Source organism: Delphinus delphis, chromosome 3, assembly GCF_949987515.2.
Source record: "Delphinus delphis chromosome 3, mDelDel1.2, whole genome shotgun sequence".
Lineage (NCBI taxonomy): Eukaryota > Metazoa > Chordata > Mammalia > Artiodactyla > Delphinidae > Delphinus > Delphinus delphis.
The window spans coordinates 59,970,298-59,983,166 of NC_082685.1; the positions used below are offsets into that span (position 1 = coordinate 59,970,298).

Here is a 12,869-nt window from a genome sequence, read left to right on the forward strand (position 1 = left end):
GGGAGAGACTGGAGTGTTGAGGGATAAACAGAACATAGTAGAGTAGGAGCAATATGCTATGAGAACACGAAGAAGAGCGCAGCAAACTGCCTGGTGATGTGAGATAAGGATTCCTGGAAAAGATGATATTCTGAAGTGCTTCTTGAAGGATGAGTTTGGCAAATGGAGAAGAGAAAGAAAGACATAAAGGCAGACAAATACCATGTGCAGAGGCGTGAATGGCCCAGTGTTCTTGGTGGACAGGTGCAGCTGGATGGGTTTAAGGGAAGGGGGCTAATCTTAGGGAAGTATATTGAAATATGGTAATAAAGATGCATGGATTTTATCCTGTAGCTTTTTAACCAAGGGGATAGTGGTTTGGCATCAGGGTAGAAGGAACTGTTGTCGGTAAACAGTCCAATCAGGAGGCTAATTCAAAAGCCTAGAGACCAAATTCTAAGGACTTGAATTAAGATCACGACTGTGAGTGTGGGCAGTAGGGCTCAGACAGTAGAGATTGTTTAGATCAGAATCCACAGATCTTGGTAACTAATTGGCAAAGACAAAGATGAACCCAGGACTTCTACCTCAGGAGGCTGAGTGGATGGGGACTCTATTTCCTGAAGCAGAAAGCAGAACATCGGGTCTGGATGTTTGGAAGACCCATGTGTTCAGCTTGGGGCATGCGGAGTTTGAAGTGTGTGCGGGACTTACCAGTGTAGACGACCACTTGGCAGTTGGATATTGAAATCTGCTCCTTAGAATACAGGTTGGGGTTGGAGGTAAAAACCTGGGACTCATCAGCACATAGGTAACAATGGAAGCTGTAGAGAGAAATGAAAGCATATCAAAGCCTTGGTCTCTCTCTTTTTATATTTTTACAAAACAGCTTTAAGTCCTACTTCCAAGTGTTATTAAGTCATTCTTTGGAGAAATCAGTCAAAAAACTAGAATCTTATTTTCCTGATTAGATTTGAACTTATTTAAATGCAATCACTTACTCATCTTTTACCCGTGTCTTCCGGGACTTTTAGAAAGTCAGTGCAGTTTGCTATGCACAAGATAATGAGCCTTGAACAGGCAAGTCTGGCTCCAAGACCATCTCTGAGAGCCAAGAATAGACCCCCATTCGCACCTCCTAGATCTGTTCCCTGGTAGCCACACACCAGCACTTACTTGTGCCTCAGCTTCCCATAAATAAAATTCTTGAATCAGAGTATATGTATGGTCATTTTATGCAACATTTATCAAGTCCTATAATGTGGCATGCCCTGGGCTGAGATATACAAATGAATGAAGTTAATTAGTCAACTATGAACATGTCATACCTGTCAAAGAGAGCACTTTGACAGGTCTACTGGACCCCAAGAATAAAATGCAGTGGGTGCCCAAGCATGAAACAGTGGATTTCCCCAGGGATATCAGGAAAGCCATCCTGGAGTTACCTTCCGCCTGGTCTTAAGAAGAGTAGGGTTCTTAGAGGAAGTAAAGAGGAGCATCAGTCCAGACTTGGGAACACAACGGACAAAGGCACTGAGGTGAAAAGAACGGTGTATGCTCTTTTGATCAGAGAAATCATAAGTACTGATGTGCCTAATTTGGTTTTGGGGTTTTGTTTTATAATTAGCAGGTCTCTACGTTTTTTTAATTCCTACCTTGCCATCTAGTCATTAGACCCTCTTAATCAATAGCATTTTTCAGCAATCACAAGTAAATTTTTAAAAAATTACTTCTATACATATGCTGTGCTATAATTACTCTTTAAAAAAAGTTTCCTGAACATTTACTATTCTGAATCTATAATCAGGTGAATCATGACATAATCCTCTGGAAGGGTATGTTATCTGCTAATGCCAATTCTAAATTAGTGTTTCTCTGAAATGTTTTCACAATATACGGTAAGTACAAATAAGATGCATAGGTCATATTTGCTCTGAATCTCATTTTGGATCTCCTTTTAATTTGATATTTAAAAACAACAAAGTTATTAGATATCAAATAGACAAGACTGCAGTCCTGGCCAAGACAGCACCAAAGGTGAATACTCCTCTCCAGCACTGAGATTTAAGGGTTTAGCAAATTCACCCAAAGGAAAACAGGCAGGTTTAAACATTATAACTCACTCCAATTTTTTTGCTTACGTTGGTAAATGTGCAATTAATGTAGAAAATGAAACTGTTTATAAGAAAAAGAAAATTCACCTATAATCCCATCAGATACTACCATGTTATAATCCCATCAGATACTAATTTCCTTCCAGCGTTTGACATCCAAAGCACACCACATACTGAGTTCTTGCTTTCCTTCTGTACCTTAAATCCTGCTGGTACTAAAACTTAAAATATATCCCCAATCCATTTTCATCCCTACATCCTTACCACCACTCTTCTTGATCAGATGATCACAAGAGCTTCCACCACATAGGTGAAGCTGTCCTCCACATAGGGCCAGAAGGATCCCACTGAAGTGCAAATCAGACCGTGTCTTTCTCCCACTTAAAAAGCTTTGGTGCCTCCCCACTGCCTGTGGAATGAAGTTCAAGCTTATTATCATGGAGGACAAAACCTTCCATGGCCCTCCATGGTCCTGTCTACTTCCCCAGACTCATCTTCTGCTGCCCTGTGCCTCTACTTGCATAGTTTCCTGTATATTCATATAGCATGTTTTTTGTGCTTTTGTTTATGCTATGTCCTCAACTTGGAATATACTTCCTCCACTTCTTGAACTCAGTAACTCTGATTTATCCTTCAAGATCCAGTCACAACTTATTCTCTCCAGGGCAACTTCCCTGAATACCCAGGCAGGGCTAAGAGCCCATCTTTGATGATGATGTCCCGAAGCACTCAGCCTACTTCTGTCCCTTTATCAGTCAGTTATTGCCACAATGATGTTGTGTAACAAACCACCCCAAAACGCAGCAGTCTACATGTCAACATTTATTGTCAGGTTCACAAGTCTTTGGGTCAGAGGAGGAGGCTGCTCTACATGTCTTATTCTGGGATCCAGGCTGCATGGACAGTGGAAACCAAGGGCACTCCAAGGGCAGAGGTCAGAACTCCCACAGAGACAACGGAAAATACATGATGCCTCTTAAGCCCTAAGTTTAAGGGTCACACACTGTAATTTCATGAACTAAAGCAAGTCCATGACCAAGTTCCCTACCAATGGGGAAGGAAGTGTGCTCGTCTCAAGGAGATGGGGAAGGAGGAAGGAAACATCTGCTAAACAAAGAGCTCATCTAACACAGTGCTCATGTCATAAATGGTAACTATCTTTCCAGTTGCTTGGTCCAAAAACCTCATTCATCCTTAACTCTTCTCTTCCTTTTTCTTGATGTCCAATCCATCAATAAATCCTCTCGGCTCTATCCTTCGAAGACATCTAGAATTGTATACTTCTCTCCCCCTTGAGCACTTACTTTTCTGGTCCAGGCCACCTTCATCTCTCCCTTGGATAATTGCAACAACCTCTTACTGGGTCTTCAGGCTTCTGCTCTTGCCCCTTACAATTCATCCCATCCCAACAGCCAGGGTGATTCCCTTCAAGCATACACCAGAAGATCCTGCTAACGCCACTTCTTGAAACCCTCCAGTGACTCCCTATCTCACCAGAGAAAAAGCCACAGTGCTACAAGTGCCTCTTGGGGCTTTGGCCATCTGTCTCCTGCAGTTGCTCTGGCCTCACCTCTTCCCTCGTTCTCCTCTTCACCCACTCTGCCCCAGTAGTTGGCCTCCTCGCTGGTCCTCAGAAACACCAGATGCTCTCCCTCTTCTGCTTTGCACTCTTCTCCCTCTTTGTACCGGTGACCCTCTGTCTGGAGTGCTCCTTCCTCATATATATCTACATAGATAGCTCCCTCCTTCACCAACCCTCTGTACAAAATCACCTCTTCAGGGAGTTCCTGCCTAACCACCAATGTAAAACAGAAACCTGAAGTCCCCAGGCCCCCAGTAAAACATAAGCTCCACGAGGGCAGGGAGTCTGTTTTGCTTATGGCTGTATTCAAAGACTGAGAACAGTGCCTGGAACAGGGTGGGAACTCAATGACTATTTGTTGAATGAGCGGCCAGCACTGCCATATAATATTAGAACAACTGAGTTACGTCTAGTCTCACCATGGGTAGGCAGTGACCACATCTCACTTCTCCTTGCATCTCCAGAGCTGGGCACAGCTTCTAGGACACAGAAAGCACAGTAAGCACAGGCTGAACTGGCTGGAACATTTTGTAAGGATGGATTACTGGAAAGCACTCAAGCTTTCCATCTAACAGACTCTTACTGTTTCTACTGCTTGCCAACGGGGTTTATTTGGAAGGTAATGTTTTTCCAGGAATTACTATGAGGCTGAATGTAAAGAAACGCAGGTCTAATGGGCAGAGACCATGCCTGCCTTGCTCCTCATTTATCTCCAGGGTGCTAGCACAGTGCTCGGCATGGGGTAAATGCGCTATTCATTTCTGTTGATTAAATGAATAAATAAATGAATACATGAGTTCTTTTATGAACCAATCCACGGACCAAAGTGGCTTAGGTGTGCTTGTGGACGAAAGCTTTGGAAGGATCGAGGAACAGAGAGTTGTTAACTCAGCATCACTCTGCAGCTATACAGTATGCCTCAGCTCCAACACAGCAAACAGACCCGAACATCATGCTTGCTAAAAGCCAGTGCACCATGGACAGCAGTCACCGTGCTGCCCACTTTGGAATTCAGATGGCAAAAGCAATGCAGCCTCATCCCGCCACTCTCAGTTTCTCTGTGTATCTGAGGAGTGAGCTGCAAGGTGTCCCAGCCACCGCAGGGGGAAATTCTGCAGACCCTCTGCTTCCCACCCATTCCCATAACTTCTCACCATGAAGACAGTGGTCCTGCATGGGGGAGGGGGACCTGTTACAGAATAGAGGTGGATGGCCCCTTGGTGAAAGTCGTAAGACTGAAAAGGATGTGGGGGGAGTGGACAGACTGGCACTTAAATAAGAGGCTTAGGGCCTTGGGAGCAACAGGAATGGCACATCCCATTAGGGATGGCTTCCCCCAACATTCTGATGCCAACGCACCTGCTGGTAACTTAGAGCGCGGGGCAAACTCAGCTCTCTGGGCTCAGCCAGTCTTACTCCCGGCCTGCCCCTGGGTGTGGATACACAGGGTATTGCCTCACACGGTTTCAGCACCTTTGACTCTTAGCAACAGGCCCTCATCTCTCTCTTCCTCTTCACCAGGAAGGACCCTGAACCTGCCCCTTCAGGGTCGCGCTCAGGGTTTTAGAGCACATGCCAGAGCAGCTGGTATTTTTATCAGATGAGCACTTCCCAGTGTTAGTATTATGGAATTTGGAGTCAGCCACACTCAAGTTCAAATCCCAGCTGCACTGAAGTCTCTGGGCCTCAGTTCCCCTTTCTATAAAGAGGAATGATAACTGTATCTACTTCCTAGTTTGTCATGAGAATGCAATGAGCTAAATATGTAAAGCATTCAGCCCAGGGTCTGGCACATAGGAAACATTCAATAAGTAACACCGCAGGAGCAAAAACTGTAAGTCATATGCTTTAATACTGCCTCCCATTCTAATGGGTACAGAGACCAACCGATCATGCTTAGGTCGACCCCATGCGGGGGTAGGACAGGAAGGCAGGGGAAAGGTGGGGCTGCTTCTATGTAAGCGAACCATGGAGCTTCCTGAGGGTCCCTTCTTCTCTTTCAACTCACACCTCCTGGCTAATTTCCTGAGTCACAGCTTTGAGCAATCCCTCTACCATGGAGCACTGACCTGTGGTTGACAGAGTGATGTGTGAGAAAGAGAGAGAAAGGGAAAGGAGAAGGAGATAGAGAGACAAAGACAGAGAGTGTGCAGAGCGAGGGAAGAGAGCCCTGGAGCCTCCAGGGAGGCCTGGAGCTGTGAAGCGCTGGGGTGGGGCAAGGTTCACACAGGCAGACCTGCCTTCCTGTGTCTGTTCCCTGTGGTTCCAGCTGAAAAAGCAGAAAGCTGAGGAAGGGCTCTTCTGGGAGCTCAGCAAATGAGAACCAAGCAGCATCTTTAATCTGGATAAGGATGTGCAGAGTGTATGTGAATTCCTCTCTGGATACATGAGCGTGTTCGTGTTTATTTAATTATGAGAAGTTATGTAAAACGCTGGATAATGTGCATAACCTATGCGTAACCATCTGTGGGTAAAGTAGCTGATACCCATCACAGTCCACCTGTTGGTGAACGTTCTCTGGCCTCTGGGCCTTTGCACTTGCCAGCCCCTCTTCCTGGAACGTCCATTTCCTGTTACTCTCCTCCCCACACCTGCCTCACCCCTGTTAGCTTCTACCCATCCTCAGGGCTCACACTCTGCCTCCTCTTAGAAGTCCCCCATATTTGTAGTTGGGTGGCATATCCCAAGACACTTACGTCACCCTGTGGTCCTTACCTAGTCACTTGTCATTCTCTCTAGCAAGACCCTGAGTTCCTCAGAGGCAAAGATTGTATTTTATTTAGGTCTCTATCCCCAGTGCCTGGCACACAGTGGGTGCTCAAATATACCTGCTGAATTAGAATAAAATACTCGAGTTGCTCATCTGTTTCCTTGAAAGACAGCCTCTATTCTCCTTAGGCAAGCGTCTGAATCCATCAGAGGGGACTTGTTATAAAACCAACAAGCAGAGCAATCCATGACTTCTGGGACTTCACAGCGTCATGGTGATGGCTTAAGGAGCCCCTTAACGATGTCAGTAGCTGCCAGTTAAGTAAACCAAAAATCAGGATGGAAGCCCAAGTATCAACAGAGACACTGTCAACACTGCCTGGCTAAGAAAGGCGGTGCAGTCACCCGCAGATTCAGCTCAGCACCCTGCACCTGCACAGGGGCCTGCACCTTCACTGTGAATTATCAAGGACTCTGCTCCAATGCCCTGCTCCGAGCTTCTGTCCTGCTACCTGCACCTTCCACCTGAGGACTGACACAGGTGAAGCTGCGAAATTAAATCCAACAATGGGTGTGTCTGCTTTGTTAGAAAAGGCACTTGAAGACCAACACCCTGAAAGACAAATTTTCCATGTTTACACTCTCTGCTAACCTACAAGCCACATGCATCTTAATATTGCCTGATACTTGTCACATATTGTGTTAAGCAACTTATACGGATAATCTTATTTAGTTTACAACAACTCCATGAGGCAGAAAACAGTATAATCCCCATTATACAGATTAAGCTAGAACACAGAGGAAGCTTAAGTTATACACGCAAACACAAAGACAGTATGCAGCAGAGCTGGGATTTGAACTCGGATGCTCTGATTCTAGAGCCCAACCAAACACTAATCACCCAGTCATCTCCCTCATGCAAAGACTGATCAGCCCCGTCCCAAGAAATTCTAAGATCACCAATGGCTCATACACAATCACCCTTCCCAAATTCTGAAACACTTAGGACACAGAGAACCCATTAGGAAATGCAGGGAGTAAGTCTGGGAAGAATAAGGGGAGGCCTCCTGCAGAGAACAGATAATAAAGTCAAGGAGGGAGGGAGTAACCAGTGTCAGAGTTTGAGAGTCACGCCTTTGAGAGGGTCACTGGAGCAGGGAGCCAGCCCTACCCACCCCACCCTGGGGTCAGAACCCTGGATTCTGAGGACCTAGGGGCTGTGTAAATCCCCCTGGGAAAGCCAAGGCAAGAAATGCTGGCTAGCTGATTCATGTGCTGGACTTGAACCACCTTTCTTGGATCTGAGCTCCTAAATGGAAATTAAATGCTGAAGGATATTTGCCTTTTATGATCCTCCGGAGCCCGGGCTTATTTATATAGTGAAGGTTAATGAAACAATCAAGTGTATGCATGAAAGCTAAAACACGGATTGAAACTCTTCAATTTTCATCTGCAATAATGAGCACTAGGCTCAGGTTCTTACCCTGCATTTCACATCCATTAATTATTTCAGTGACTCCAGTTACAATTAATAAGGATTCAGCCATGTGTGTTAAATCTTAACATTCAGTTTTCTCGTCCATCAGCTGAGTGGGAGATGTGCAGAAAGGAGGGCTGGAGGGCAGGATGAGGCTCTGAAGTCCTTTCTTGGCTAAACTGTACTGATCCAGACCTATGTGCCCAACACATGCCATGCACTTCACCTGCTTTACCTCACTAAATCCTCACAATATAATTTCAGTAATTGTTTTAAACGCTCTTATGTCATTGCTGCCTCCCAGGTAACCCCTCAGAACCTGCACTTGATTCTCCACAAGGCTCCTCGTATACCCCGCTCTGTCCTCACACCCCGCTTCTTCATCTCCAGATACGCTCCTACTTCACCCTCCAAAATGCATAGTCTCCCCTCAGCAAAACCCCCCGTGTCATTGCCCCCTGCTCTTAGAGATGTGTCACCTTCTTGCTCTTTCTGCAGACAGGCTCCCCTAAGGACACACTTCCCCTGCAGTCCTCCCAGGCGGGGGGCTGGCTTTCCTCTCACAGTCCTCATACCACTGGGCCTAGAGAAGGGGGGGAGGGAGCACATATCTCTCTTGCTGTTCCTTATGACTTCCAGACCTTTCTCCTTCTCTCCCCGCTAAGAACACTGAGTTCTGAACCGTATTTCATCAGACTATGTCACCCATAATTCCATATCATTGGAATCTGCAACAATGGGTCAATCCCTGTCATTTCTCCATGGCTTTAGTTACTGCTATTTAAATTCTTGATGCTCTAATATATTCATAGACCATCCTTTTAACGCCCTGACTCACTTTTATGAGCTCATCTCCTCCAGTGGTCTTACTTTAGTCACGATGAGCCTACCTGAGCCTATACCTGTCATGATCAATCAATGCAAACTCGCCATAATCTCTGACTACTAGCTCAATTTTTTATATCTCCCTCTAATATCCCAACTCTGTCAATCTTTTGCCTACCCCCAAGACTTCCAACTCACTAATCTAACCATCTTTTTTTCAATAGACCTTATATTTTAGAGCCGTTTTAGGTTCACAGCAATATCAAGCAGAAGGTACAGAGTGTTACTATAAGCTCCCTGCCCTCACACACGCATAGCCTCCCCCATTATCAGCATCCCCCATCAGAGTGGAACACTTGTTACAACTGATGAACCTACACTGACACATCATTAGCAGCCAAAGTCCATACTTTATATTAAGGTTCACTCCAGGTTTTATACATTCTGTGAATGTGGGCAAATGTATAATGACATATATGTACCATGTGGTATCATGCAGAGTAGTTTCACTGCCCTAAAAACCCTCTATGTTCCACCTATTCATCCTTCTCACTCCCCAACCCCTGGCCACTGTGATCTTTTCACTATCTCCATAGTTTGGCCTTTTCCAGAATGTCATATAGTTGGAATCACACAGTATTTTTTAGCCTTTTAAATTGGCTTCTTTCACTTAGCTATATGCATTTAAGGCTCCCCCATGTCTTTTAATGGCTTGATAGTTCACTTCTTTTTAGCACTGAGTAATATTCCACTGTCTGGATGTACCACAGTTTATTTATCCATTCACCTACTGAAGGACATCTTGTTTGCTTCCAAATTTTGGCAATTACAAATAAAGCTGCTATAAACATCCGTATGCAAGTTTTTGTGTAGACATAGTTTTCAGCTCCTTTGGGTAAATACCAAGGAGCACGACTGTTGGATCATATGGTAAAAGTATATTTCATTTTGTAGGAAACCACCAACTTTATGTTTAAAGTGGGTTTCTTGTAGACAACATATAGTTGGGTCTTTCTACATTCCTTCTCCCCTGAAAGTCCTGTCTCCCTTCATACCAGCCTCAATTCCACGGACTATCATTACAATCTTCCCCACATACAGCTCAGTTCCACTGCCTCTCTCTTGATTTCTTCTATCTTTTGGCAAAAAAAATACAATCCTGGTAAAATCTAATTGTCTGCTGGCACCCAGGGAGGTGAATGTGGTTACAGAGAATCAACCACATTAGCTGGTCTCATTTTAAATTTCTAACCATGAATTTCAAATGGGCTCTTGTTCTTCAGCAATAATATCCTGTCTCCTTAATCAATTCACTCTTAAATCTCCCTAAAATCTATTTCAGACCTCCTCTCTTCAAACTTCCATCACTTTCTCCCCAATTCTTACTCTCAGCTGATAATTTTTCTTCCTATTTCACTAGAAAAAAAATTGAAACAATAGAAAGAAAATGTCTACAGAGTCCTACCACCAATGCATCCATCTACTAGCATCCTCACTCACATACTTGACCTTCCCTCCCACCACAGATAAACCGTATGTGATTCTATCCAAATTCATTCCTCTATTTATACACTATACCTAATCTTCTGTCATATACACTGTTGAATTACTGGATTCATACAATGATATACTGATATCATATACAATGACCAGCATAATTATCTACTGGAAAATTCCCATCAACATAAAAAATATTATGGTTTCTCCCATAAGGAGAAGGAGGGAAAGAAGGAAGGGAGGAAGAGTGAGAGAGAAGAAAAGAGAAAGCTTCTCTTGACTCCACTTCTCACACCAGCTACTTATCCATTTCTCTGCCTTCCTGTTTAATAAAACTCCTCAAAACTCCTCTCTGTCTGTATTACTGGCTTCAATTCTTCTCTCTCTTCCCATTCTTTAATCCTCACCAGTCACACCCTCCACTCAAAACTGCTCCCATCAAGGTGACCAATGACCTCCAAGTTGCTATATCCAATGATCAATTCTCTGTCCTCCTCTTATTTGGGAATAATATTATACTATCAGCTTTATAAGGTAACTGTAACCATTTAATGAAATACTACAATGCTTAGAAAACTTTTATTGTAATCATTTCTTAAAAACTCAGCCTAAATGTCAAAAACAGAAAACAAAAACACAGGAGGACACATCTGAGATCCTGTGTTAAAAAAGATTTCTTAGCTTATGACACCAAAAGCATAATCATAAAATAAAAAGTGATAAATTTGGACATCACCAAAATTTAAAACTTCTATTTTTTGAATGATACTGTTAAGAGAATGAAAAGATAAGCCACAGACTGAGAGAAAATATTTACAAACCCTATCTCTTACAAAGGAATTATATCCAGAATATATATAAGAACTCTCAAAACTCAATAATAAGAAACTGAGTTTTTTAAAAAAACTAACAAAGGATTTGAACAGACACTTCATCAAAAAGATACAAAGATGGCAAATAAGCACATAAAAAGATGCTCAATATCATTAGCCATTAGGGGATGCAAATCAAAACCACAATGAGCTACCACAATACAGAAAATAAATTGACCGTGGAGAGAACATGGAGCAGCCAGAACTCTCATAATTGGTTGGTGGTAATTGGCAGCTCTTCTAAAATTAAACATATACTTGCTATATACTCAGCAATCCCACACTTAGATATTTACCCTGGAGAACTAAAAACTTATCTTCACACAAGAACCTGTACATGAATGTTTATAGAAACTTTAGTCGTAATTGTCAAAAACTGGGAATAATCAAATCCTTCAATGAGTGAACGTATAAACAATCTGATACGTGCATGCAGTAGATGTGAAATAAAAAGAAATGAACTATTAGCACACACAACAATATGGATGAATCTCAAAGGAATTATACTGAGTGAAAGAAGCCAGTCTCAAAAGATTACATACTATATGACTCCACTTATATGGCATTCTGGAAAAGGCAAAACTCTAGGGCCTCTTTGTTCCATGCCCAGCACAGCTACAGCTCATGGTCCCAAGAAGCACTGCAGCATGTAGCAGCTTCAAAGCCCTTAATCTGGACAAACTGACTTGTTTGCTAACTGTGTCCATCCAGCAGTCCCCACAAGCTAAGAATAGTGGTCCCTTGTCACTTTCTTTAAGAAGAGACTTGAGTATGCCCTAACAGGAGATTAAGTAAAGAAGATGTGCATAGAGCAGTTCACTGAGATGGATGGCAAGGTCCACACTGATATAACCTACTCTGCTGGTTTGTTGGATATCATCAGTATTGACAAGACTAGAGAAAATTTCCATCTGACTATCACACCAAGGGTCACTTTGTTGTTCACTGTATTACTCCTAAAGAGGCCAAGCGTAAGTTGTGCAAAATGAGAAAGATCTTTGTGGGTACAAAAAGAGATCTCTCATTTGGTAAGCCGTGATGCTGACACTACCCACTACTCTGATCTCATCACGGTGAACATCATTCAGACTGATGTGGGGACGGGCAAGATTACAGATTTAATCAAGTTCAATACTGATAACCTGCGTGTGGTAACTGGAGGTGCTACCCTGGGAAGGACTGATGTGATCACCAGAGATGAAGAGAAGTGAACAAATTCAGAGTATATTTTTAATATATGGATTAGACATGAGTGAGAGAGAGAGAAGAATCAAGGGTTTCTCCAGCATTTTGTGTTCTCCTCTCCAAGGGCCAGTCTTGCTCCCAGTCCAGTAACTAAAAACCACAGAAAGCAAGAGGTCTAGGGTTTGAAATCAGTGGTCAAAATAAGGTGGTAACTAATTAAAATTACCATTTACAGGCTTTATTTTTATTATCAATATTTATTTAGGTTTTTATTTATTTTGTTATTTGTGTTATTTCCTGTTAACTACACTAAGCATTTTACATTGTTTTGGTATTGATTCTCCCAATCATTATATGGTATGTATAGTATTACAGATTAAAAACTGAGATGCAGAAGAGTTACATGGCTTGTTCTATTTCCCACAACTGACAAGTAGTAAAAAAAGAAGTTCAAACTCCAGGTCTTTCTGACTTCAAAACCTGTGCATTCATCTACTACACTAAAGAATCTGCTGGGTATTCAAATACCCATATCCCAGCCCACCCTTTATTTCTCCAAGTTAGTTGAGAGTCAGCCCCAATTAAGTCTCTAGTTTTAAGTGTGCTAAGTAGAAGGGAACACGCTGCTC

The 12,869-nt window shown here is 43.0% G+C and overlaps 1 protein-coding gene and 1 pseudogene across 4 annotated transcripts in view; both read left to right on the plus strand.

Annotated features, from left to right (window-relative positions):
• Positions 1-12,869, plus strand: part of TRPC7 (transient receptor potential cation channel subfamily C member 7) — a 122,581-nt gene that overhangs the window by 14,538 nt on the left and 95,174 nt on the right. The window lies entirely within an intron of this gene.
• LOC132421614 (small ribosomal subunit protein eS4-like) lies at positions 11,762-12,266 on the plus strand (annotated as a pseudogene).